This window comes from Tachyglossus aculeatus, chromosome 18, assembly GCF_015852505.1.
Source record: "Tachyglossus aculeatus isolate mTacAcu1 chromosome 18, mTacAcu1.pri, whole genome shotgun sequence".
NCBI classification, from domain to species: Eukaryota; Metazoa; Chordata; class Mammalia; order Monotremata; family Tachyglossidae; genus Tachyglossus; species Tachyglossus aculeatus.
In genome coordinates, this window is record NC_052083.1 from 12,690,775 (window position 1) to 12,718,651 (window position 27,877).

At 40.8% G+C, this 27,877-nt stretch overlaps 1 protein-coding gene across 1 annotated transcript in view; it reads right to left on the minus strand.

The window, feature by feature from the left end:
• Positions 1 to 10,446, minus strand: part of TPK1 (thiamin pyrophosphokinase 1) — a 348,586-nt gene extending 338,140 nt beyond the window's left edge. Inside the window, exon 1 of the mRNA XM_038760339.1 lies at positions 10,401 to 10,446. The gene's annotated coding sequence lies outside the window, so the exon portion shown is untranslated. The remainder of the gene's footprint in view (positions 1 to 10,400) is intronic.
• Positions 10,447 to 27,877: the final 17,431 nt, after the last annotated feature.

Sequence of the window (27,877 nt, forward strand, 5' to 3'; positions counted from 1 at the left end):
GCTGGCTCAGATTCCATATCCTGCTTGTTTTGGACAAAGTCATTTATATCATCATTGTTCCCAGTAGAATAATCACTACTCATTTGTCTCCCACTACTAAAGCTGTTTAAATTGGACGAAGGCACCATTCAGCTGAAGACAAGTTTTTGGCAGATTCTGCTTATTATTTATTTTCACGATGCCTTTCATCTGTGAGTGTTAGCCACATGGTGGTGGAAAGAAGCTAAGTTTGACATTGTATTCATGTTTACACACCACTGCTATAAAGACCGGAGGGATTCTCGAAAATCATGGGCTACAATTGCTCTGAAGATCAAGGATTTAGGGAGTTGACAGAAACCCATTGGGTTATTTGAAACACAAGCGCTCACCTGCTGTTCACAGGAGCTCATTCAGAAACGGAAAGAGGTGATGGAACAAGAAACTTTGAAGAGTTCACAAGCCTGCATGAATGCTTGCCAAAGAATCAGACCTCTCTAGGCCGCATGGTAGGTTGTTTCTGTTAGATTATAGGCTCCCTTTGCCCATTGCTTTGGGAGTAAGCCCAGCTATTTTTAGACCCAGTGGCAAAAGGAAAGGAGGGAGGGATCATGGGAGAGTGGCCTTTTTTGACTGAAATAATTGGCAAAGGCTTTCTCATCATTATAGCTCTTCAACACCAGCCAGAGTTTTTGTTACCCTGAGAACACAGAGAAAAGCAGCAGCAGAAGGTAAATTGCCAATGATTAGAGCCAGTAAAAAACTCCTCAACACGTTCTACCAATTCCCCATGAGCTACCCCTCAGAAGCAAATGCCTATGTGAGGGAAAGCATAGAACGGCAGGTGCGATAAAGATGCAGGAGGGGGGAAAAAAAGTGATTCACAACATTATCCCCAGCCCCAAGTAAACCTTTCGAAAAGTTTACTACTTGCTTCCACAAGAAGTTGTATTCTAAACATCGTAGCAACATTAGACACTTGGTCACTGATTTCTGCCCAGAGAGGCCAACTTTTGTCACCCCACTACAGGGCGTCGTTTTGGAAGTCAAAGGTTTCACATTAAAATGGATCTCCTGTGAAGGGACCTTTGTGGCTGCAGAGAGATATGACCAGCTTACCCCATCCTCTACCATTGCAAAAAGAATGATGGGAATTTTGATGTCAAGAATGAACTAGAGATAGCACAAAGGCAGAATTGCCTGTACCAAGGCTGATTTTGTACTAGTACAGTGCTGAGGAGTGACAGCTAGTTAACTGCCAACACGTCTAGAAGTCTCCCACCTAATGGCTAATACAGCTCCACATTTTAAAATAGGACAATTTGAATATTATTTGAAAATACCTAGAAGCCTCTCTCCATGATGGCTCCTCTTTGTTCTATGTCCCTTACCTAAAAGTTTCACTTAAAGTCACAAGGAAGGGAAATTTATTTGATGACTTCCATCCTTTCTGATCCTCGTTGTCTGCCCTTGTGAAACTCAGGATTGAAAATCAAGAGACCTGGATACTAACTAATCCAGGCTCCACTTGCCTGCTGTGTGATCTCAGGCAAGTCACAACCTCTCTGCACCTTGGTTTTCTCAACTGAAAAATGGGGATTTAATATCAGTTCTCCCTTCTTCTTAGACTGTGAGCCTAAATGTGGGACTGTGCCTCATCTGTTTTGTATTGTGTGTATAGGAAAAGCAGCATGGCTCAATGGAAAAAGCCCGGGCTTGGGAGTCAGAGTTCTTGGGTTCAAACCCCAGCTCCGCCAATTGTCAGCTGTGTGACTTTGGGCAAGTCACTTAACTTCTCTATGTCTCAGCTCCCTCATCTGTAAAATGGGGATTAAGACTGTGAGCCCCACGTGGGACAACCTGATCACCCTGTATCCTCGCCAGCGCTTAGAAGAGTGCTTTGCACATGGTAAGTGCTTCACAAAAGCCATCATCATCAGTAAGCACTTAAATATCACAATTACCATATTATTTTCCTCAAAAGGTATTCTCCCAGGCAGGGATGGAGGAAAGAAATACTCTTTTTGGTTCCTCTTCCTCTGAAATAAAGGTTTCTCACCAACAAAATTCTTGTCTCATCAGTGGATAGATCATGGGTTTAGGAGTCTTAAGGTCCTGGGCTCTAATCGAGGCTCTGCCACTTGTCTGCTGTATGCCTTTGGGTGAATTCATTTCTCTGTGCCTCAGTTACCTCATTTGTAAAAGGGGAATTAAGACTGTGAGCTCCATGTGGGACAGGGACTGTGGCCAACCTGATTAGCTTGTATCTACCCCAGTGTTTAGAACAGTGCTCGGCACATAGCCACAGCTTAATAAATATCACCACCCTGATTATTATTGTTTCAACCAATGCCTTCCCTAAATTTAACCTCTGTTGATTTCTGCACTGTGCCATAAATGAATGCAAGGTTTTTTCACCATCAGCTCACACTCCCTTCCTGGCCATTGAGGCATACTCTACACCAAAGTGCCAATTCAGTTGAGGCACTAATGAGCATTTCCCCAGAAAATGAGTAGGAGGAGTCTGGGAACTCTGAAATCCTTATTTTTCGATAATCAATTGGAAGAATTATTTTAGTCTCGTCAAACAGCTTCCCAGAGCAGCACTCAGATGTGTCATAACACAGTGCTTTCACTGTGTGATGTGAATAGAGCGCTGTTAGAGAAGGAAGGAATCTTCACCTAAAAATGTGAGCCTGTAGCTTTGGAGCATGAGAGGGTTACAATCTTGGTTTTCCTTAATGCAGCATTTTACAAGAAGGCAACCCCTTTGTTTTAGGTGAACTGGTGCAATAACAAAAAGCAGAAAAGCTGTGTGTCCTAGTTGATAGAGAACAGGCCTGGGAGTGAGAAGAACCTGGGTCCTAATGCCAGCTCCGCCACTTGTCTGCTGGGTGACCTTGGACAAGTCTGCTCACTGCTCCGTGACTCAGTTTTGCTCTCTGTAAAATGGGGATTCCGACTGGGAGCCCCGTTTGTCACAGGGACCATGTCCAACCTGATAAGCGTGTATCTACTCAGCTATTAGTACAGTGCCTGGCACATAGAAGCAGCATGGCTCAATGGAAAGGGCACGGGCTTGGGAGGCAGAGGTCATGGGTTCAAATCCCGACTCCACCAATTGTCAGCTGTGTGACCTTGGGCCAGTCACTTCACTTCTCTGTGCCTCAGTTACCTCACCTGTAAAGTGGGGATTAAGACTGTGAGCCCCACGTGGGACAACCTGATCACCTTATATCCTCCCCAGCACTTAGAACAGTGCTTTGCACATAGTAAGCACTTAATACCAAATTTATTATTATTACTATCCCAAGCATTAAATAAATGGAATCCTAAGCAACACCCACTACACGTGAGCAAATAAACCTCACGATTTATTTTAGCCAAACAGTGCTTTGCACATAGTAAGTGCTTAACAAATACCAACATTATTATTATTATTATTAAGTACTATTAAAAAAACAAACAACAAAAAAACTTCTCTAAGCCTCAAGTATCCTCACCTATAAAATGGGGATTAAATAACCATTCTCTCTCCTACTTAGCCTGTGGGTCCGATCTGTTTATGTTGCATCCACCCCAGCATTTAGTACAGTGCTTGGTACGTAGTAAGTGCTTAACAGATACCACTATTGTTATTAATACAATGCCTAGAACTTGGTAGGCCCTCAATATTGTTGGTCTGTTTCTTGTTTGATTATTGTAAGGTTATGAATGAATGGAGACTAGTACCTGCATGAAAATTAGCATCGGAGAACCAAGCCGAGACCTGAGTGAATCGAAAAAGTCACTGGTTTGCCTTTATGCATATTTAAAGAATGACTAATCTGATTTAAGTTTATTTTAACTTCCAATCATATTCTCCCAGTGTATAAATCACATTTCAGGAGTAAATTAGGAGTGCTTAGAAGCTGGATTCACTCTTTCCACCATTTATAATTTAAATCTAATGTGGAACAAGCTGTTTGCTTGTATTCTAACAGTATTTCCTAGGTGGAGGTCTGTTTTTGTGGGCTGGGTAGCCTAATCCAGTTCTGTCCTTTTTTCCCCTAACGTTTGGACTCCTCCTTCCAGTTTGCTCCTTAAAGAATCCTGCTTCTTTTTAATTCTGCAATGTAATAGGCTCAAGGAAAAAATCAAGCTGAGCCCTGGGTGTCTAATCCACTCTTTGGTGATATTTGCATTTTATTCAGTACTTAAACATGACTAGAATATTACAAGTTTCATAGTTCTACAATTACAAGGTCTTAATCATAATGAACACATTTTCCCACTTCTCTTTGGTAAGTGAAATTAACATCCCCAAATGAACTGAAAATGCTAATTTGTTAATAGCCTCCCTATGGTTTCGTTTCTTGCTATGATGCCGTCAACTACTTTAGAGTTAAAAAATATTCAGATATCCTGTTTTATGCTCATGAGCATGAAATCTTCAAATTGTTCTTCAGGGAGTCTACTCCAGAGTCTAGCTCTGATACTTGTTAAGAAAGAAAAACGTCTGTGACATTCACCTGCAAATCCAATAATGTCAGATCAATTTGTAAGCCACATAGATGTTGCCATAAACATTGCTTCAAAATTTGCCATGTCAAATCCGAATAGAAACCCAACAAATGACCACAGCAACTATTACGCTTCCTCTTTTAAAGTTGGGCCGTCTGTGACTTGGAAATATGACAACTGAGAAATCTTTCTTGAATCAGAGACATAGTCTCTGCCTTCAAGGAGCTTCCTTTATTTAAATGGCAAGTGAACCCTCACATAAAGTCACACACACGTGCCTATCATTAAGTATGACTTTAGTCACAGTCTCTTTTTCTCCTTAATCTACTCGGATGAGCAGAGTTTCTCAACTCACTTTTGAGATCTTGATAATTCACTGTAGTTTCCACATCTTTTATGGTATTTGTTCAGCGCTTACTATGTGTCAGGCCCTGTACTAAGTTCTGGGGTAGATGCAAGCTAATGGGGTTGTACACAGTCCATGTCCCACAGGGGAACAGCATGGCCTGGGTTCTAATCCTGACTTTGCCACTTGCCTGCCAGGTGGCCTTGGACAAGTCACTTCATTTCTCTGTGCCTCAGTTACCTCATCTGCAAAATGGAGATTAGATTATGAGTCCCACGTCCGACTGGAATGTGTCTAACCTGATTAGCTTGTATCAACCCAGTGTTAAGAACAACGCCTGGCACATTGTTGTCTGTCTTCCCCCTCCTAGACCGTGAGCCCGTTGTTGGGTAGGGACCGTTTCTATATGTTGCCGACTTGTACTTTTCAAGCGCTCAGTACAGAGCTCTGCACACAGTAAGCACTCAATAAATATGATTGAATGAATGAATGAACATAGTAAGTCCTTAACAAAAACCATAAGCAAAAATTCCTATTTTACAGATGAGGCAAATAGAAGTTAAATGAGTTGGCTGAGGTCATACAGCAGACAAATGGCAGAGTGGAAATCACAACCCAGGGCCTTCTGACCCCCAGATCTTTGCTCTATCCATTAGGCCATGTAGTTTCTCTTACATAGACATGTGCACGTGTCTTCACTTCACCCCCTCCCATCCCCCCCACCCCCTCCCCATCCCCCTGCCTTACCTCCTTCCCCTCCCCACAGCACCTGTATATATGTATTTATGTTTGAATGTACTGATTATTTTATTTGTACATATTTATTCTATTTATTTTATTTTGTTAATATGTTTTGTTTTGTTCTCTGTCTCCCCCTTCTAGACTGTGAGCCCACTGTTGGGTAGGGACCATCTCTGTATGTTGCCAACTTGTACTTCCCAAGCACTTAGTACAGTGCGCACAGTAAGCACTCAATAAATACAATTGAATGAATGAATAAGCAATGATGTATACACACACACACACACACACACACACACACACAAACATCCTCATATCCCTGGCGATCACATTCTCACTCCAATGTGCATATTCAAAGATGACACTGACAGTGAAATTCAAACCACATAGGAGGGGGCAAAGGAAAAGGATGTGTGACTGACAGTCCAGCCCAACTGGAATGAATTTACGCAGTTTCCTCTTGCCACCTTGCTGCTATTTTTGAATCTTCCTCTTGGTTTCCTGATTTTCCAGAAAGCTTTGCTCATCAAGAGTAAACCTTCTGCCAACTGCCACCGGGGAAAGCTGATCTACCAGCAGCAGTTTCCTCTCCACCAAGGCAAAAATTGCATTGTTTTTAAAACTTTGCTCCACTTTGTCTTTTAAGCAGCTGTTCTTCTCCACTGCTTACTCACCTCCCCTTTCATTTCACCACACAGAATTACCTTCCTTTGGTTTTGTAGATGACACCTAGCAGTAAGATTTATCCACGTGGTCATTCTGAAAAGACCAATGGTTGTCTGACAACCCATTCCACACCACACACAGGGCAAGATCATCAATTGCTGATTTGTTGTGTTTCTTATTTCTTACCTGAAAAGCAGCGTGGCTCAGTGGGAAGAGCCTGGGCTTTGGAGTCAGAGGTCATGGGTTCAAATCCCTGCTCCGCCACTTGTCAGCTGTGTGACTTTGGGCAAGTCACAACTTCTCTGGACCTCAGTTCCCTCATCTGTAAAATGGGGATTAAGACTGTGAGCCCCCTGTGGGACAACCTGATCACCTTGTAACCTCCCCAGCGCTTAGAACAGTGCTTTGCACATAGTAAGTGCTTAATAAATGCCATCATCATTATTATTATTATTTACAGCGCTTGGTGGGGTTTTTGTTCTGTATTGTATTTGGTTGCTGTTTATGGATCTTGACATTGCAAGATAAAGTCCCTCAGTTGCAATACTCTGATAAGCCCGTGTATTTTTAAGGCACTTATCCCATTCCATGGTGAACCAACACCTATGATGCTGCTGCTAACAACACTGCTGTTAGATCTTCAGTGTCAAGAATCCCACACCTTGGCCTGCAAAACTGGGTACAAATTTTGTTTAGGATATCCCATGGATTTTCCCCAGTGGGCTAGCCTAACCCTGACACAGTTGCATTCACAGAAAAACAAAGATGCCCACATATAAATACAAAAACAAAGATACACACACATTTCATGGATTTTCTGATTCGAGAAATCTTCAAACCCCAAGGCCTCTCCCAATGGTCTTCGAAAATTCCAAGTTCTCTGCAACACTGAGTTCATGAAATGTTCACAAACCTACTATAGTTGTCAATTAAAACCCACATTGCAGTCTTATTTAAAAAAAAAAGTTTAGCATAACCACAGATGTACCACACACAACACAACATAGCAATTTGCTTCTTCAAGACTAATTACAAAAGTTGTTTGAAAATAATCAAGACCTTATTCAGCAGATCAGGGGGGAAAGCAGCAGTATAAATATCAGTAACTACAGTAACAGCATATAACTTGGACAGGAGAAAAGAAGCAGTAGGCTATTTAGAAGTTGTAAACACAAAGATAGGATTTGAATTCTCCATAGTGCTCTTCAGTCACAGTAATGAGCATGTCAAGATGTACTTCGTTCATTCACTCAATCATATTTATTGGGCACTTACTGTGTGCAGAACACCGTACTAAGCTCTTGGAAAGTACAAGTCGGCAACATATGGAGATGATCCCTACCCAACAACAGGCTCACAGTCTCCATAACAAAATAAGGAAAGCCATTTATGACATGATATTGAAAAGCATCTCCATTAGAATTTTTGAAAACTGATTCTGTAAATTGTCTCTCACTTCCCTGGAGTTCTACCACATTCCTTGGGAACTCTTCTTGCAGATGTGTAGAAAGATTTAAACTCAAAAAAAAATTTTTTTTTAAATCTTCACAAACCAAAGGAGCATTTTCACCATTCCTTGAGATCTAACCACCTAGTGCCAACAAGGCTCCCTCTTCAAAATCAATGTGTTTGCGTATCCGATTTAGTTTTGGTCCCAATTAGTCCTGGCCCTATTTAGATAGCATGCCTTCTTCCAAAGATCTTGGGTGAAAATATCCTGGATGAGTTCATTCTCTGGACGAGGGTGAGCAATTTATCCTCCCTTCCCAGAGAATCATTTAACAACAATAATATTAAACACCTACTATATGTCAAGCACTGTTTTAAGTGCTGGGGTTGGTACAAAATAATCAGGTTGGGCACAGTCCCCGTCCCCACATAGGGCTCATGGTCTTAAACCACAGTTTATAGATGAGGTAACTGAGGCCCAGAGAAGTAAAGTGACTAGCCTAAGGTCACACAGCAGACAAGTGGCGGAGCTGGGAATAGAAGCCATGACTGATACCCAGGACTGAGGTCTAGCCACTACACCATGCTACTTCTCTTATGCCAAACTGCTTCACAAATCACCATTTTCACCAGCAAGTTAGCCTGTGGCCCTGAACACCCCAACACATGTCTCTAGGGATTAAGTGCACAAACCATCCAGCTGCAGACTTTTCAAATCCACAAGAGTGCTGGGCACCACTTTCAAATATATAGTGAGAATCGCTTGATTTATGGTCCCCTTTGACCAGCAGCGGAGTCAGTTCCTACACTTGAAATAAAGGCTCTGATTGTTCGAAGACATTAATTTTTCCAAGGCAGAAGTCATTCCAGCCAACAGCACAATAAGCCTATTTTCAGAGTTAAAAGGATCTCAGTGGTGCTGTGAATTTATATAGTATGCAGTATATAGATAATCTGAATGGAAACACTACATTTTTAAACTTGCCTGTGGTCTCCTTTCACTTACATTTATCCACTGGACAGCCCTCATTAAACTGGGGGTGAGAATCAGTGTACATTATTCTATCCTCTATACACCTTTTACAAAAACTTCATTAGCTACCGTGGAGTGGACACATCAGAAGAATAGAAAATTACCTGTCTTATTCTGGTCATATCTCCACATAATGCAACAATTTCTTCTTTCTGAAGAATGACTGTAAGCTCCTTGAGAGCAGGGATCGTGCCGATTAATTCTACCATACTCTCCCAAAGCTAGTGCAGCTCTGCACACAGTAGACATTGTGGCTTACAGGAAAAAGCATAGGCTTGGGTTTTAGGGACCTGGGTTCTAATTCTGCCTGGACTACTTGCCTACTATGCGACTTTGGACAAATGACTTAAGCTCTTTATGTTTCAATTGCTTCCATTCCTAAAAGGTAAGCTGGGGGATCTTCCCTAAGCTATGTTTCAGTACAGATCAGGGCACGCACCTGCTAGTTCTGTTGCATTATACTCTCCCAAGGGCTTAGTACAGTACTCTGCACACAGTCAGTGCTCAATAAATACAACTGATTGATACTATTTTTCCTGCACCTTAGACTTGAAGCTCCATGTGTGACAGTGATTGGGTCTGATCTGCTTATACTCACTCAATTCTATTTTCTGAGTGCTTACTGTGTGCAGAGAGCACTGTCCTAAGTGCTTGGGAGAGTATAATATATTACAGCTACCCCAGTTCTGAGTAATAATAATAATGAAGGTATTTGTTAAGCACTTACTACATGCAAAGCACTGTTCTAAGTGCTTACTCTGTGCTAAGCACTGAACAAATACCATGATTATCATCATTAGTAAAGACAGCTGACTTTTAATGAAAGGTCTTTCATTCAAGGACAGAAATTAGAGCCCTGACCTGGCTACCGCAAGTCAATTAATCAATATCTGTCTGGTGAGCAATTGGTGGTATTTTTTGAGCACCAACTGTGTGCAGAACACTGTACTAAGCAGTTGGGAGAGTACAATGCAACATAGTTGGAAGACACATTCTCCGATCTGCACTAAACCATAACTTGGGGAAGATCCTGGCATTAAACCTCCAGAACGTGCCTGCCAACAACAGCCAGGATATTCGATTTTTACTTCCCAAGCACTCAGTACAGTGCTCTGCACACAGTAAGCGCTCAATAAATATGATTGAATGAATGTTCTGGGGCAGAAGCTGCCTCTAGCAGAGAACACAGAGCCTCAGAGTAAACACCCCTAGCCCACTGAAAGGGAGAGGATTAGACATTCAAGTGCTGGTAATTTGATTTCTAATTTGAATTTCTTCATTTGGAACCAAGTATGCCTCCTTAATAAGCAGCATGGATAGATCACAGGCCCGGGAATCAGAACGAGCTGAATGCTAATCCCGGCTCCGCTACTTTTTGGGCAAGTCTCTTCACTTCTCTGTGCTTCTCTTATCTTATCTGTAAAATGGGATTAAGACTGTGAACTCCTTCTGGGACATGAACTTTGTCCAGCCTGATTAGTTTCCATCTACCCCAGAACTTAGTGCCTGGTACATAGTAAGCACTAATCAAATACAATTTAAAAAAACCCAGCAAGAATGAGCAAACTCACTTCTGTAATGCTCAAAGTTCCTCATGTATTTTGGCCTCTATTAAATGTTCAGTGACCATTCCAGCAATACCTCCCCTTATTCTCAATCAATTAATTCTCATGAAACACTCACAGATTCTCTCGGTCCTACAGTCTCTTCCCACATTGTGCATCTTCTTCTTAAGCTCACCCCAACATTCCACATGTTCTTTCACAGCTGAGCACCAAAGTGGCTTCTTCCCTCTCTCTCCTCTGCCTCACAATGACTAAGTCACACAACAATACTAAGGTTACTCTAGCATAGACTAACACTTTCTCTTATTCATTTCCCTAAAATAAACAATCCTACTCTTTCATCAAAAATGAGAGCAATTCCTCACTGCCATCTTCGTTTATATCCTCTCCAAACACTCCCACATCGCCATGTGCAACCAGTTTTCCTCAGTACTCTCAGCTGTGGGCAATGGATCAAAATCACAAGTTCAGATAACCCACCAAGGGCTCTAAAAAGATTCAGAAAATGAAAGATTTAATTCATAATACACTACAGACTTCAAGACTGGCCAAAAAGAAATCTTAAGAATCAGTTTTCCCCCAATAATAGAAAGTAAACCTTGACACTGCAAGTGCATATATCCAGATCTTTTGATGGAAAAATACATTGTTTTAGAAAAAGAAATAAATAATCCAGGGTCTATCGGAGTGCTGTGGAGAAAGTGTGAAGGATCTTCGTTTAGGAACTCAGTTCTTCATTTATCAATTTTCCTTAGACCACATACCATTCAACCCGTTGACTTGCTATTTATTTTCTGAACATAGCAGGACCCAAGTGGCAGTAATAGAAAATGCATGGGAGGTTTGTGCCGTTTAAATGTTCAAATAAAAAAACAAAACCGAAATAAATCAAACAGATGCTCAAAGTGCATTGTTTGGTAAAATAGCCTCTCAAAACACCAAGAAACAAAGGCAGCCAACGAAGGCGGGTTATGAAGCACTTTGTCCATCTGTTCAAATCAACACCATTGTATGAAAAGTCAGTAATCCCGCTGCTCTCCATCAGCCCACACAGTGCTCTTCCCAGCCTTGAGAACAGAAGTTCCAAGGATAAATAAGGTCAGGCCTGGCAGTTACAGCAGCGAAAGTAGTAAGTAATAATTACTGTAGCAGGCAGCATATTATATCTTTTTTTCTACTTCAACTATTTTAATGTGCAGTCCCGTCTCATTGCAGCACTACTGATGTGCTTGATGTGCTGAAAATGTCCCCGTTTTCAGGCCTTTGCTTTCTGGGGACAACGTCTTTAGGTGCCTGGGTGTTTTCAGCCTGAAAAGCGAATGTTTGAAAAACAGTAGGTTCGATGGCTCTCCTTCCGCTTTCTAAAATAGTATTAAAGCATTGAGAAAGTGTTGTTTTTACACAACTTGATTTCTGATTCACAGTTCAGGATCAGGAAATGGAGTAACTCACTTGTTTTGGTATAATCAATCAATCAATCAATCATATTTATTGAGTGCTTACTGTGTGCAGAGCACTGTACTAAGCACATGGCAGCATGGTCTAATGGAAAGAGTCTGGATCCAGGACCAGGAAGGTTTAACATGTTATCCCAACTTTCAATTGGTGTAATTTCTTATTTTATTTACGTTAATGTCTGTCTTCCCCTCTAGACTGTAAACTCATCGTGGGCAGGGAATATGTCTGATTATTGTTATATTGTACTCTCCCAAGCACTTAGTATGGTGTTTTGCATACAGTAAACACTCAATAAAAATGATTGAATTAATGAATGAATTATGGATAGCCAGGGAGAAACAGAAGAACTGGACTAGGAGAATTAGAAGTGGTGAAAACAGGTATGCCGTTCAGAAATGGAGGGGGCTGCAGACATGGGAAGATAATTAGAAAAAGGAGGGTCTCAAAGATGCCGTGATTTTTTTGCAGGAATCATGAGGCTGAGAATAATGCTATGAAACCACGGTTAAATCCACAGAGCAGTTAAGAGAGGCAGGAGCTAAAGGCTATGACAAATTCTAAGCTGTTCAGAAGAAACTCCTTAGGGCTTGTAGAGAAGAAAAGCCTTTGAAAAACTGGAAGAAATTCAGACTGGTAATCAAATTTCACACACATTTACCAAGCACTTAATATGGTGCTCTGCAAACAGTAAGCCCTCAGTGAATAGGATTGATTGATTTAAATATTAGATAGTCTTCCTTTCATGTCTAGGCAGATGGTGGCTCTGAGACCTTGTGGATGCACATCAGAACTGTATTCCCCAATTCACCTAGGTGCTTATCCCAGAATGCGGGTGGAGGGGATCAGCATTTTAAGGTCTGCCTCCCCCACTAGACTGGAAGCTCTTTAAGGGCAGCTAATGTGTCTACAGCTTGCTGTATTATCTCCAGCTCTTAGTACAGGTGCTCTCTGTGCATACTAAGCACTCAATAAATACAACTGATCGATTGATTGACTCAGGCACATGCCTGAGACACGGTGGCCAGAATCAATCAATCAATCAATCAGTAAATTAATCAGTCAATAGCACTGAGTATCTGAGTGCACAGACCTAAACTCTGTACAAGGGGAAAGAACAATAAACGCACATGATCTCTGTCTTCAAGGAGCTTACAATCAAGTAGGAGAGGTAGTCCTTAAATCATTTACAGAGAGGCAGAAATAGTTAAATGGAACGTGTACAATGTCAATGAATCAATGGTATTTATTGAGTGCTTATTGTGTACAGAGCACTGCACTAAGCACTTAGGACAGTACAATACATTAGTGATAGGGTATGTAAGATACTGGTTTTGGAATCTGCCAGCACATTTTGCCAGAAATTGTCACCACAAAAGGGAGGAGGGTCCAATGGGTAGAGCACCGGAATGGAAATGCAGAAATATTGTTTCTTTTCTTGGCTCTGCTATTATTCTGTTTCCCCTAGAAACAGTGATATTACTAGGACCTCAGTGTTTCTTCCTAAATTAAAGAGATCATATCTGTCTTGGGAAGTTTATAATCATATTCAGATCCTTAGGAACAAGATGCTCTTTAAATATGAAGTAAGTTACTAAAAGTCTTCATCAAACTACAAATAACATGAAGGATATTGTATTATGCCTTAAAGCTCTATATTAAATTCCATATTTTTAACATGACAAATTCAGAAGAATTACTGGGGAAAAAATCTTACTGTAAAATAGACTTTTTATGCTTCTGAGAAGTAATCTCTACTGTGTTTTGACAAAGATATTAGAAGTAAGAAGTGGTGTTTCTATAATCCTGACTCACAGCTTCATTGATTCAATACACAACGTGACTCTCTCTCGTGCTTCAATGGTTAGAATGCCTTTTCAATGTATAAAGCACAGACCTGAATTCTAGGCTCATATAAATTATTGACATTACACATAATTATAATTGCATCGTCTTTTATTAAATATTGATAAAAGTGATTACTATTCCTTAACAGTTGTGGCTCGAAGATTTTTTCCTCTACTTCCAACTTCATTTTCACTTTGAGGTTTAGCAGAGTCAAGGTCCAAACTGAGTATGGGACAAACTGTTCATAACCACACTCCTCCATCTCCTAATTGTGGGCAGCAGGGTGGGATGAGGTAATAAGGATTTAAAAATATGGAATATGTTAAAAATTATGGAATTTAATATAGAGCTTTAAGGCATACTACAATATCCTTCATGTTATTTGTAGTTTGATGAAGACTTTTAGTAACTTACTTCATATTTAAAGAGCATCTTGTTCCTAAAGATCTAGTAAATCACTGGATTTATGAAAATAAATGTGGACTAATGGAAAGACCACGGGCCTGAGAGTCAGAGGATCTGGGTTCTAATCTTGGCTCTGCCACGTGCTTCCTGTGTGACCTTGTGCAAGACTGTTAACTTCTCTGTGCCTCAGGTTTCTCATTTGTAAAATGGAGATTCATTACCTATTCTCCCTCCTACTTAGGGTGAGAGTTTCACGAGGGTCAAGGACTGTGACTGACCTGATTGTCTTGTGTCTACCCCAGAGCTCAGTACGTAGTAAGTACTTAACAAATACTGCAGTTATTATTATTTACCCCAGGACCACTGATTAGTTTAACTCCAGTTTATAAGGCCTTTTGGGTCTATGTGTCAGCGTGGCTTAGTGGAAAGAGCCCGGGCTTGGGAGCCAGAGATCGTGGGTTCTAATTCCGACTCCGCCACTTGTCTGCTGTGTGACCTTGGGCCAGCCACTTTGCTTCTCTGTGCTTCAGTTACCTCATCTGTAAAATGGAGGTGGAGACTGTAAGCCCCACATGGGACAACCTGATTACCCTTGTATGTCCCCCAGTGCTTAGAACAGTGCTTGGAACACAGTAAGCGCTTAACAAATATCGTCATTATTATATAGGCAAACTGGTTTATTTTCAGGGGCTCGCTCACTGCCTTCAGACGGCTCTTTGGAAGGGGATTGAAGAGACAATCTAACAGCTTCACCTAGTAGACCTTTGAGGGGCCCAGGGAGACTTAAAGTGATATGGAACTTTATAAATGTGCAATTCCCTGAATTCCACTAGAGTAACAGCTCCTTGAGGGCAAGGATTGTGTCTATCAACTGTATGTTACTCTCCCAAGCCCTTTGTACATTGTTCTGAATACAGTAAGCATTCAATAAATACCACTGATGGATCGATGACTGATTGATTGATTGAACCAATGAGCTACACTAGTTGCTCAGAGCTTACAATTAGATTGGAAAGCAACTGCAAATGTGCTTTGGGTTATAAAAAAATTCAGCTAAGTAGCCACTACAAAGTTTATTTTCAGTTATTTTTTTTTTGGTTGTTTTTTTTTTTTAAGTCACTATTGAGCTCCACAGGACCAAAGCATTGCCTATGGCTCTTCTGGGTGCTACCCACTACTCTTTCAAGAGTGTGTAAGGTAGGAATTAATTTATTCAGGCAGATGGTTTAGGCTTTGCTTCAGGAGTCCACTCAGCTATTAGGATATTTATTTCGCTTCCTCAGAGCTTCCCAGAGCTATGCAAAACCCAGAAGGAGACTGAGGCATTATCCTTGGTGTTTTGAATGGAGACTGGGCAGGCAAAAAGAAAGCAGGGCAGAAAGGAATGTTGTTATATCTGGCACATCATCACAATTGCTGGCTGGGATAGGATGTACAGGACTATTGGTATGCATTTGCTTTAGCAGACTTGCAAAGAGGAATTAAATCTCACAGGTGGTAGTGTAATCTTTGATCCCCAAATGAACAATCAATCAATCAATCAATCAATTGTATTTATTGAGCGCTTACTGTGTGTAGAGCACTATACTAAGCGCTTGGGAAGTACAAGTCGGCAACATATAGAAACAGTCCCTACCCAACAGTGGGCTCACAGTCTAAAAGGGGGAGACAGAGAACAAAACCAAACATACTAACAAAATAAAATAAATAGAATAGATATGTACACGTAAAATAAATAGAGTAATAAATATGTACAAACATATATACATATATGTGAACACATACACACATACACACACAAACACACACACAATTCTTACAACCTAAATACTCATCATTGACCGTTTGCACATTTGTGTCTATTTTTGTATTCTCATGCATCTCTGTTATATTGCACTCTCTCAAGCGCTTAGTACAGTGCTCTGCACAAGGTAAACACTCAATAAGTGTGACTGATCAATCTCACTGAAATAAGAAAAGTATTAAACTGTGTATTATATTACCAGCACACTTCTTTACTGGGAATTGTAGCTACAGCACTTATGGATATCTACCTAATTTTTTATGGTATTTAATAACAATAATAATAATAATGATGATGATGTTTGTATGAATTTATTACTCTATTTATTTTACTTGTACATATTTATTCTACTTATTTTATTTTGTTAATATGTGTTGTTTTGCTGTCTGTTTCCCCCTTCTAGACTGTGAGCCCACTGTTGGGTAGGGACCGTCTCTATATGTTGCCAACTTGTACTTCCCAAGCACTTAGTACAGTGCTCTGCACACAGTAAGCACTCAATAAATACAATTGATTGATTGATTGATTAATGATGACATTTGTTAAGCACTTACTATGTGCAAAGCATTGTATTTGTGAAGCACTGTTCTAAGTGCTACAATAGATACAAGTTAATCAGGCTGGATCCAGTTCCTGTCCCACATGGGGCTCACAGTCTAAGTAAGAAGGGGAACAGCCACTGAATCCCCATTTTACAGATGAGGAAACTGAGGCACAGAGAAGTTCAATGAATTGCCCAAGGTCACGCAGCAGACAAGTGGCAGAGCCAGTTTAGAACCAAGTCCTCTGGCTGCCAGGCCCACTAAGACATGCTGCTAATGTTTAAGGTGAATAACTGTGACTGTTTACTTTGGAAATACTACTGAAAACAACAGAAATGAAACTCAGTTTGTAATTGAGGAACTGGAAGGAAGGTTTCCCAAAGCTAAAAGTCTGAAGGCATTGAAAAGTAGCCGATTTTGATTTTTTTCTTACTTTTAAAGTGGAAGAACAAATGGTTTAAGTTGCAAAACCACGTAGGGAATTTCATGGTCTGTTAGACCACTGGTTCATTTTCCTGAGGGATGGCTGGGTGGACACAAACAGGATGGGTGAATCCCAGAGGCAGGAAGTATTGTTTTAACAAATAAGAGGAGGCAGCTTGGCCTGGTGGATAGAGCACAAGCCTGAGAGTCAGAAAGTCATGGGTTCTAATTCCGGCTCTGCCACTTGCCTGCTGTGTGACCTTGGGCAAGTCACTTCACTTCTCTGTGCCTCAGTTGCCTTATCTGTAAAATGGGGGGGAGAGACTGTGAGCCCCACATGGGACAAGGACTAGGTCCAACCCGATTTGCTTGTAGCCACCCCAGTGCTTAGAATGGTGTCTGGCACATGGTAAGCAATTAAAAATACCATTATTATTATTACTGTTATTATTATTACATGCCACTAGCTCGGTACTGACTGAAAGAGCATGTCTTCTTCACAGAGACCATTTTCATGTGGTCTTTAGGAGTTCAACTAACAGAAGCAGCGTAGCCTAGTGGAAAGAGCCTGGGCTTAGGAGTCAGAGGACCTGGGTTCTAATCCCTGCTTCATCACTTTTCTGCTGTGCAACCTTGGGCAAGTATTTCATTTCTCTGTGCCTCAGTTATCTCATCTTTAAAACGGAGATTAAGACTGTGAGCCCCAAGTGGGACGTGGACTGTGTCCATCCTGATTAGCTTGTCCCTAACCCAATTCTTGGAACAGTGTCTGGCACATACTAAGGCTTAACAAACACCATTTTTAAAAAATTAGGGAAAAAGGAAGTGATTTTATAATTGCCAAACAAGGTTAGATCCTGGCTTTCTGGTTACAACTGGGCCAGCAAACAGAAGTGTCAGCAGCAGCAGCTCATGGAAGAGATGAAATCAGGGAAGTCACATTGCTCTGTCAATGTGCCATGAAACTAATGACATGGGGCACGGTGAGGATCCTTTGTATGCAAAAACAGTGATCAAACATGTTATGTATTCACTTTGAGGATCATTTTGACCAATGTCTGGAGGAAAATGACAGACTCAATGTTTCAAGCTCTCCCCTGAAAAAATACTTTCAACGCTGAGTCATTCCACAAAGAAAAAAGTCTCTCAGGGTTGTTTTTCAAATTGCTTTAAGTGCATGGAAAAAAATATCCATAAATGTAACTGGAAATTTTCTGTTTCAGTCAACAACGTGCAACAGACCTACACACAGAACTTCCCATTGCTTTAGGTTGCCACAGTTGCAGTTTAATATGTGAAAGTATTTTGGTTTCTTCATCTCCAGATCTCTATACTTACTGAGATTTTAACCAGTCAATTCTAACCTAAAATCACTTTCAAAAATCATTTGCAAAATAAGAATGTTTTGCGATTGCTAAAATAATTTATTAAAGTTGCCAACTAGGTTATAAGCTCCTTGTGGGCAGGGATTATATCTCCCCACTCTATCGTGCTCTCTTAAGTACCTAATATGCTTAATATAACCTGAGCACAGTAAGTGTTCAAAAATTACCATTGACTGACGGACTGACACTGTAACCAAATGGCACTGTAACCTCTCTCAGCAACTCATCCAGGATTGCATTCTTTTATTCAAATGCAAAATGCAAAATCCATTACATTTCAGGACAACATCACACATCTTTTTATTAAGAAAGAAAGTCACATGACACATCTAATCTTAAAACATGATTTATATAACTGGAAAACACCATTACAGGGTCCAATAATTTCAAATATTCAAGAAGAAACAAGTCTACATTCTGCTACCAACAGATCACCGAGAGCATTAATATCATTTTTCCCAAGGCCCCATTTACTTCCCTCCCTCAAACATCAATATCTAGTGTCTGTTCAAAATTTCCCATATGATTCCCCAGCCAGGGAAGCAGGAAGGCCAGAGGACATTTTCACATTCTGCTCCAGTTGTCACCCTCCCTCATTTAATTCATTAACGAGGAGGAGGGAAACAATCCTAGAGATTAGATTTTATTAGGAACAAATTGCAAGGCATTTATTTGAATGAACATAATACCGCAATTCCTTTAGGATAGTCCTTAGGGGAATGCTTTAAGTATAACTGTAAGTACTAGCCTGAGCTCTGAACAATTTAATGGGGCCATTAGAGCATAGCCTTGTTTCTGGTTTTAACTATGTGCCACATTTTTGCAAGACATCAGAGTTGCCCTTTCCAAATACATTCATTCCCCAAAATAGTTCGAATAGGGCTCACGTAGCAGAAATCTTCCCTGACACTGAGGATCCACAAAGCCGTAAGTGGGATGAGGCTGGATTGTGGTGGTCTCTTACTCTGTGTTTATTGCCCCATGGCTGAGGTGAGGTGAAGATTTGAAACATGAAAGATAGATAGGACGAGTTTGGAATGGGGCAGTGTTGTCAGTGGCCTACAAAGAAACCAAAAGAATTAACCTGGGTAACAAGTAAGCTTTTTTTTTTCCACTACGTTTACAAGGATTTTTTTTTAATTTCTTAACTTCAAAGTCTCAAAAAGTCCCATAAAGTTGTGAACCATCCAGTTTTGGGAAGAATTTCACCTTCAAATGGTCAAACATCTGAGAGCACCTTCCGTGGTTGACTAATATCCATCTTGTAAAATTTTGAACTTCATTTGAAAATAGATTTAATTTGCTTGGTGGTACAAAGAAATGGATGATTATAGAAGTAATTTTGCTGCTTTTCTGGCCTTCTATAAATATTAAATAAACTTTGCAAATACATAGGTGTCACATAGTTTCGTTAACTGCCCAAGTCCCTTCAGCGGTTCAGGTTTGAGAATGCTGGCTCTGATGACAATAAAAGCTTTTTTCTTATATAGAAAACAAAATAACAAACATTAGTTTACAAAAAGCATTTTTTAAAAATGCTCTCCTAGTCTTCTTTTGTGCAAATGGACAAATAATGAGTCCCGATTTTGGTCCAGTGGAAAGAGCACTGCTCTGAGAATGAGAAGATCTCAGTTCTATTGTTGTACTGCCGATAGCTGGTTAACATGGGTGAAGATTGCACATTTCCCCACTAGACCATAAACTTGTGATGGGCAGGGAATGTATTTGCTAACTCTGTTGCCTTGTACTCTTCCAAATGTTTAAGACAGTGCACGGCACATAGTAGGTGCTCAGTGAAAACCATTGATTGATTTTCTGAGCAAAATGTGGCACCGAAGTTTACATACTTCCTTGCTGCTCACTGTGACTCAGTAGAATCATGACCAACAGGAACAAGAGGGTGAGTGAGGCTGGCACTAGCCATTAGCACTATAATCAATTCCTTTGAGCCCATTTTCAGCCCAGGTGCCTCGGGACTGAGTTTCCTGAAAGGAGACTCCATCACCTTCACTAATTTCTGAATAAAAGTACAACTTTTGCGGAGTGTCCTAGTTAATAATAATGGTGTTTGTTAAGCACGTACTATGTGCTAAGCACTGTTCTAAGTCCTGGGAGAGATACAAGGTCATCAGGTTGTCCCACGTGGGGCTCACAGTCTTAATCCCCATTTTATAGATGAGGGAACGGAGGTCCAGAGAAGTTAAGTGACTTGCCCAAAGTCACACAGCTGCCAAGTGGCAGAGCCGGGGTGAGAACCCTTGACTTCTGGCTCCCAAGCCCAGGCTCTTTCCACTAAGCCATGTATGTTGAGCCCATTCAAAGACACTTGGAACATTAGTGCAAGTTCTTTAGCTCCTTTCAACATAGAAGGTCCATTCCCTCAAATCCCCAGATGCGGACAAACTGACCCAGTTACACAGTGCAATTATTCATTCAATCGTATTTATCGAGTGCTTGCTGTGTAGAGAGCACTGTATTAAGTGCTTATGATATTATGATGCAATTATGATACTAGGAAGCTTCCGCCTCCCACCCCTAGAAAGTTGGAATATTTCTTAAAGTAATATCTATAGGTAAAATCCAATTTATAACTTATGGAGTATATTCATTTGTAGATAATGATCCTACCACTGAGCGCCTATGAGGATGAACACAAAATGAAGTGAATAAGGATGCATTGCTCTCCCATACTCCCTACCGCAAAAGAAGAGTACTTTTAATACCCAACACACACTTTATGTTTCCACAGATGACCCATTTAATCTCTAATTTCTGCACTTTGTATCTCACACCTATCACTTCAGTCCTTCCAGGTTACCCAAGTGTTTAAGTACTCACAATCCCTACAGCATTTATGTACACATCTAACTTGGGTTCCAATCCCAACTCCGCCACTCACTTGCTGTGTGACTTTGGGTAAGTCACTTAACATTTCTTTGGTTCTGTTTCCTTATCTGTGAAATGGGGATTAAATACCTGTTCTAGCCCGTCTTCGTGAGCCCTCTCTGGGACAGGGATGGGTTTAAGATTTAGCAGACATGTTCCCTCCCCATTACAAGTTTACAGTCTAGAGGAATTTACAGTCTACAGGGAGTCAAGGCTGACAGTCTTGAATTTGTAGGGACTGATTTTTTTTTATGGACTATACGAAGATTCAACACCATCAGAGAACTTTTCTGAATCAAAGATGAATTCCACCCATTTTTTTCATCTTTTTGTTTCAATCAAATGTCCTCTCAGTACTTATAGAGCAACAGTATAAAAGAAAATATGAAGCCAGATAGGTCTACAAAGAAGTGCAACACTGAATATAACTCATCAGTTTCCATGAATGGTAGCCAACTAAGTTAACTATAAGAGGATATAGACAAATGGGTCATAATGGTTGGAATTCCACTCTTTCTCAGGTTTTCTCCCCCTCCTGAGGCGAAATCTGCAAAACAATGACCAAATCAACACTATAATATTTACTCCAATTAATTGTATGGCAAGTTTTTTTTCTTAAAAGCCAGGAGCAGCACAGCAATGAAGGCAATTATGTGTAACATATCTCTAAAAGATAGCCGAATAATGGGCTGAGATCATGTTTATCGGTGATAAGTAAGCACAACAATGGAGTGATATTCCACATAGGATATTAAGGCAGCAATAAAAAAGAGCATAAACAGAAAACAAAAAGTGCAACCTGATGCAGAAAAAGAGCAATTATACTTGGAAGTTTTATAAAGGAAAAGTGAATACTGTAGTTCCTTGAATGGTTGCAAACAAAATGCCATAAACCCAAATGACATCGTGTAGATTAAAACACCCCAAAAGCCTAAATGAGGGAATATCAGATACGTAGAAACTCCATAACACAATTTATCCTGAAAAACGTATACTCAGTACAGAGGATTTAAAAAAATAGTTCCCAGAGCAAGATAATGAAATACGAGTCAGAGATTCACATTCAAATACCTGTGGTGAAAGGAGATCATTATCATTGTAAACAATATTCATTGAGGACCTACTGCATCCTGGAGACGGTTAGAACAACCATGCTGATATGCTTCTCAAGAGTTCCAGTGATTTGTTGGCACAATGCATTTGAGGGGGCTTGATCACATCCCCAGAAATCACATAACTGCTTTGAAATGAGGCTCAGGAAGAGGCTTGGGCCACTTCCTTGGAGGGGACAAATTTTTGCATCCCAGGTCTTGGCTTAGGGTTCACAGGAGCTTGAAACTCAGAGCTCAAGGCGTATATTTCCCTCATTCAATCTCATTTATGTGATCTTATCCTTAGTCTCCCTTGCCACCATTCCTTACTGTGAAAGCAGATACCCCCAGCTTTGGCCTTTGAGGGTAGGTTTGCAGGGGAACCAGAGAAGCTGTTGAAGGCTCTGTTGGAATTGGGGCTGAGCCTCGAGGCAGCCCAAGGAAGCTAAGAATCAGGGTCTTTGTCTTTGTCGCAGCAGTTTACAGAAACCAGAACCAGAATGAGAATCTGGGTCCTGTCAGAAAGGGTCATTACTTATAGAAAATGGTTCCTTACAATGGCTCTATTTCCTCCTGAATTCAGTTTGCGGGAAGACATGAGCTTTCTCCTCTCAACGGTCAGGATTTCCTAGTCTCCAAAGGCTGGGCTGCAGGTGAGGGTCATTGTAGAGACCCCAGGGCCTTCCTCAACCAAACGCTTAGTACAGTGCTCTTCACACAGTAAGCACTCAATAAATATGATTGAATGAATGACTGAATGAACCACATTCTGTACCTGGCCATTCGTGGAGGGTTTGTCGGACCTCAGGTCTTGTCTTTGAAACTTGCAACCAAGATATTTGAAGACAGGAAGGGGCTGAATGGAGTTGGGTAGGGGGGATGAAACCAGGCCAGAAATCTAGCCTCCTGTGACTTGATCCAGGACCAAGGTGACTTCCTTTTGCCTGCACCTGACTTCTATTCTGACCAAGGCAGACACTATCCACAGCTCTTTGTATTCACATCTCTTCTCCAGATCTCTTGTTTTCCATGCTTTCTCTACTCTTTGCTGAGGCTGTCTTCCCATCTCTTATGCCTGTCTCACTGCCTCCAGTTTCTCTTCTCTGGGTACCTGTCTTCCTGTCTTCTCTCTCCCTCTCTCTCTCTTTACTAATAATAATGATGGTATTTGTTAAGTGCTTACTATGTGCAAAGCACTGTTCTAAGCACTGGGGGGATACAAGGTGATCAGGTTGTCTCACGTGGGGTTCACAATCTTAATCCCCATTTTACAGATGAGGTAACTGAGGCACAGAGAAGTTAAGTTACTTGCCCAAAGTCACACAGCTGACAACTGGCAGAACTGGGATAAGAACCCATGACCCCTGACTCCCAAGCCCCTGCTCTTTCCACTGAGCCATGCTCCTTCTCTTTCTCCCTCTCTCTCTTTCACTTACCCTCTGGAGCCTCAACCCTTTAAGCATTGATCTGAGTTAACCTTTCACACAAAATAAAAAGTTACCCTCCCCAGCTATTTATAGAAGTAACTACCTAGGCAAGCACGCAATTTTCCTAAAAAGATCTGTTGGATTTTGATCTAAGTTACTAACTGTCCTCAAAAAGAGGAGCACAAGTTGACTCTAAAACATGCTAGTATCTTTGCTTCATGTTTTCAAAATAATCGAGAGAGAGAGCAACTTCCAAATGTGAAGAAATTCAAAACAAAATTATCATCCCCAAAAGAGGATTTTTTTTCCTTCCTCAAGGTCAGAAAGTCCTTATCTGCCTAAATAAAAAAGATCACACTATTAACCTAATTAATCAGGGATGTAGGGGGAAAATTAGAAATGTGAAATGAACAGCCCTAACCATTAGGATGGTATCAAAGAGGACAAACATTTGACTTCCCAAGCATACCCTGGGAAGGATCTTGAGCTATTGGTTTGTTCTAGAGGCTTCTCAGCCAACACAACTAACTTTCTCGCTAGATGACAGGCTCCTTGAGGGAAGACAACATATCTAGTCTATTGTACTAACTTCTGGGTTATACAGTACAGTTCAAAAAATACACTTGATTCTGGAAGATTCTGTATTTATATGTAAGACTCTAACCTGGCTTGAGCAGCCAGCTACAGAGCTTAATAAATCCCCTTCCAATTTCTAGAGCTTGAGTAGTTAGAAACAACTAAATGAGAGACGTGTGAGCTAAAGGGTATTCCTTTTGACCTCATTCTCTCTCTCTTTTGGCTCCTCATTTACCCTACTCTTCTACATTTCTTTATTTTACTCCTTTGTTTTGTTCCTTGTTTTCTCCTTTGGTTAACTCAAATTAAATCAGATAAGACAAAAAAGGAATTAAAAATTCTCAATCAGTTGTATATGTATGTGTCCAATGAAAAGCAGCTTTGTCTAGTGGGTACAGCATAGGTCTGGGATTCGGAAGACCTGGGTTCTGATGTGTGCCTGGGGTAAGTCACTTAACTTCTCTGTGACTCAGAGAAATATTTGTTCTCTCTCCCTCTTAGACTGTGAGTTCTGTGAAGAACAGGGATTCTGTGCATGGTGACAGTGTCTGATCTGATTGTACTGTATCTATCCTGGGGCTAAGCACCTAATGAACATTTAACAAATGCCACTGTTATCACTATTTCCCAGTATCCCTCACATATTGTTAAAAACATATTTTTACAAACACAAAAATGTATGACTTTTTGAATGAACATGCACTTCACTTTCCTTTCTACTTTAGAGAAGGTAGACATCAACGTGGGTAGTAGACTGATGTTTGGGTCAGTGAGAATAAAGTTGAAAATGTACTAGCAGTGCACCTGCTAAAGGCCACATAGGGGCTGATAATTAGGTGTTTGATCGATCTACATAATAAAGAGTTGGCTAACATATGGTAACAAGAGGTGGTACAACATCTGCTTTGTCTTTGACTTGTTTGGATGGTGAAAAGCTGACTTGATTTTTCATTTCAGAAACCCACTAGCTGCCCGTTATTATGCTATTATGTAGACTAAGATGATTTTTGCACCATATGGGGATGCCACCACTTGATTAAATCTCTCTCACTCCCATCTCAGGCAGGGGGAGAGGTGCTTTAACTGCTGTGCGGCTTCGCCCGCTAAGAGACAGCCTTTGGAATAGGAACTGGAAAGACCTAGATCAGGCTCCGAGAAACTAACAGGAAAATGTCCGGTGTTACAACGAGGAGGGAGGAGTAAAGAAAGGTGTGAAGAGCAGAATAATCTATGTCCCCATCTCCTCACAGCCTCTGGAGCTGGCCTGACTCTGCAGGGTTTTTTTTAAAATTTTATTAAATAATGATGGCATTTGTTAAGCGCTTACTATGTGTGAAGCACTGTTCTAAGCGTTGGGGGGGATATAAGGTGATTAGGTTGTCCCACAAGGGGCTCACAGTCTTCATCCCCATTTTACAGATGAGGTAACTGAGGCCCAGAGAAGTTAAGTGACTTGCCCAAAGTCAGACGACAAGTGGTGGAGATGGGATTAGAACCCATGACCTCTGGCTCCCAAGCCTGTGCTCTTTTCACTGAGCCACGCTGCTTCTCTATTGGTATTTGTTAAGTGCTTACTAGGTGTCAAGCACTGTTCTAAACACTGGGGTAGTACAAATTTATCAGGGTGGACACAGTCTCTGTCCCACTTGGGACTCACAGTCTTAGTGGGAGGGAGTAGGATTTAATCCCCACTTTACAGTTGAGGAAACTGAGGCACAGACCAGTAAATTAGAACTCCAGCTCCCCTATTCCCAGGCCCATGCTCTTTCCACTAGGCCATGGTGCTTCTCATATGTTATGGCATCATCATCATCAATCTTATTTATTGAGCGCTTACTATGTGCACAGCACTGTACTAAGTGCTTGGGAAGTACAAATTGGCAACATATAGAGACAGTCCCTACCCAACAGTGGGCTCACAGTCTAAAAATGGCATATTTTTCAGACATCAATTAATCAATTAATGGTGTATATATTGAATGTGCACTCTGTGCTGAGAGCTGTCCTGAGTTAATAGACAAGATCCCTGCCCTCGAGGATCTAGAAGGGGAGACAGACACTAAAATAAACTACAGGTAGGGAGAAATAGCAGAGTTTAAAGATACTTACATATGTACTACCTGGGAGAAATACCCAAGTGCTGAAAGGATGAGCATCTTAGTGCATGGGTGATGCAAAAGTGCCGAGTGGCCATCGGAAGGGAGGAAATGATGGTTAATTAGGGAAGACCTCTTGGAGAAGATGCAATTTCAGCCTTGAAGATGGGGAGAGCCGTGGCCAGCCTGATGTGAAGGGGAGCAAGTTCCATGCAGGAGGGATGGTTTGAGCCAGATGTTGACAGAGAGAGGGATGAGAAAGAGACACAGTGAGGAACAATAATCGATCAATCGTTGGCATTTATTGGGTGCTTATTATGTGCAGAGCACTGTACTAAGCACTTGGGAGAGTACAATACAACAGAATTAGCAGAAATGCTCCCTGCCCATAATGAGCTTAGAGTCTAGAGGGGGAGAGAGACGCTAAAACGAATAAATAATTTATTTATTTTATATTTTATTAAATTTATTTACTCAGCCACATACCAAGAGAGAAATGTCCGCCTTATTCCACTTGAGAAAAAGAGCAGGTCCTGACAAAGGTGGCAAAGTGTGTGATTTCCTTGCCAAGCTCCTCTTCAGGAGATTTCTAGACTGTGAACCCACTGTTGGGTAGGGACCGTCTCTATATGTTGCCAACTTGTACTTTCCAAGTGCTTAATACAGTGCTTTGCATGCAGTAAGCGCTCAATAAATATGATTGATTGATTGATTGATTTTGTGAGACCCAGTAGTACTGAGGAATGTAACCCAACCCCATTTCATTTCGATTTTCCTCTCTTATGCCTTATCATTTTTCCTTAGTCCAGCTAAGTGCTGGGCTTTTCAAGGAGGATGAGAAATTATATTTTCTGCCTACAGTGGAGGAAAATACTTGCGAGGTTCTTGGAATTAATAGATCAGAATTTTTTTAGAATTCAGCATTGTGATTTCTGTTTCATTACATTTGTTTTTCCCTTCTGCTTTCCGAAAAGAGTTGACTTGGTCTTCCCTGTCTCACAGGCGGATTTGTATAGGAACAAAAACCCATACAAGGTTTTTGATTCAAAATCATCAGCAGAGCATCAGCGATGTATTTGGATTGTAATTCCAGCCAAAGTAATCTAAGAATACTTGGAATAAAAATTAAATTTGGCTTCATTCCCACTGGCTCTGTGTGCTGAGCTACGCTATCTAAAAAGTCAGAAGAATAATGGTACAGAAAGCATCCTTAGCATTATTAATTTTTGACACATATAAGGCTCTCATAAATATTTATGACATTGACTATTGTTCCACAGATGCAATGGTGGAGAGTTGAAAGCTGTTCCTTTCTATTGTATAAAGATTCAGAGTCTCAATAACTGGAAGGTGTGGGTCTTTTTTTTGTTAACATGAATAGCACATTTCTGCAGGAATCTCTTTGTCTGTGAGTTCAAAGAGTCTTCTAAAGCTTTTGAACTCGTTTGTTTGTATTTTTGTAGTTTATTATTCAGTGTGCCTCTGTCTCCACCTCACATCTGCCTCCCCACCCCACACACCCAATAGTTCTAGATGGCTGAATTCTGAACTCTGACTGCTCAGAAAAAGTAGGTATTCATGATCAGCAGCTCTGACCAGAAGATACAGATAATATGATCCAATTCAACATGGCCAGTTTACCTAATATAGTTGAAGC